Raw genomic sequence first — 1,616 nt, forward strand, 5'->3', positions numbered from 1 at the left:
GGTCCAGTTATTTTTGGTGACGCAGGCGCCCTGTCGCGTAACTTGTCGCAAATAGCGCCGACCTCCGCCTCAAGATAACTTCTAGCCCAGACTATTGCGCAATTTAGGAACGCTTCGCTTAGCGTTCCCCCAACTTCACAAGGGTGGCTACGGAGCGCCCCTTCGTCCAGGACGTTCTCAGTCGTGGCGTCACGCCGAGGGTCATCCTCGCCCTCGCCACCTCTCTCTCTCGGAGGCTCCGTTGTCTTCGAAGGGAGACTTCTCTTTGCATCCCAATTCTGCTTCACGAGTTCGTACACCAGCCTTCGAACCTCTGCACGCCATCGAGACGGCAGCGTCCCGCCACTGTCTTCACAGTCTCGAGATACCGGGATGGTCGCTTCGTCCAGTCTGACGCACACGTTCCTTTCGAACTCTCGTTCTACCATCTTGTCCGGCTCTGCAGTCTCATCGCACTCGCCCTCGCTTACAGCGACCACGTTGACCGTCGGCAGTTGCGAGCCCCTTGCTTCCACCTCCTTGAAGTCTCGATTGGCACGCTTCGCTACCCGTCGACTTCTCTAACGCGTCGGCATACCAATCCAGCCAGTACTCTGGCGTCCCCATATCCCCAGTTGAGACGGCCCGTGTGCGTTCCAAGACAGCTTCCGGTATTCCAAGTGTCACGCTCATATCCGCCAGAGTCGGCTTTCCTAGTCCAGCAGCGTTCCGCTTGGCACGCTCTAGTATCCTCTCGTCGTCCAGCGGGAACAAACGATCTTCCAGTTCTTTCGCATATTCTTCGGGTTCACTTTTCACGCCCGAGCCTTCACCGAGTTGGAGCATATCCAGCTCCTTGTCAGAGAACAAACGGTCATAGCGACTGGCAGAATTCATTTCTTCGTTATGTCCTTCTTTCTCTCCTTCTCGCGCTACCGTCACCTTGTCCTCATCGTTCCCAGTTCCCACGGCAGCCACAACTTGGCGTGCCTTGAGGCTAGCAGCCTCATCCACATTCGACTCGATAGCATCCTTGTACCTCGTAGAGCTGTTAGCCGGCACCGTTGCCTCCTCTACCGTTCTGCTATCCTCCGAGTCTTCCTCTGCTTCAGCGAAGCATACCTTTTTCGTCTCTCCGACGCCTGGGGTCCCTCTGGACCGCGTCGTAGTTCCGTCGACTTTCCCCTTCGACAAAGTACAGCGTTCCGTTGCTTCCACACTGCCGATTAGCGTCACGGTGGAGCGTTCCGTTGCTCCATCCGTGCTCTCGCTCCCTTGTTCCTGCTCGTCCCTCGAGCTACCCACGTTTTCCTGTTCACTTCCAACTGTCACACTCGCAATGAGAACGCTCCGAGCGCGTTCACTAGTCTCCTTGCTACTCCCGAGAGCCCTCTTAGGTTCCACCGCAATCTTCACTTCCTGTGAACCTTCAGCCCTCTGTGTGTCGCCAACTAGACAGAGGAAGAAGCGACACTTCCTTTCCCTCCCTCTTGCCCCCTTCATTGCTGGGACGTTCCGGTGGGAGTGGCTGCTCTCGTCGAGCTGGCGTTTCTCGCAGGACTACGAAGTTGTGCCAGTTCTGGGCATTCGACATCGAGTGTCCCTTTTGCATGCAGGAGAGCACTCTAGTCCACGAC

Source organism: Phytophthora infestans, genomic scaffold (genome assembly GCF_000142945.1).
Source record: "Phytophthora infestans T30-4 supercont1.11 genomic scaffold, whole genome shotgun sequence".
In the NCBI taxonomy this organism is placed as follows: domain Eukaryota; phylum Oomycota; class Peronosporomycetes; order Peronosporales; family Peronosporaceae; genus Phytophthora; species Phytophthora infestans.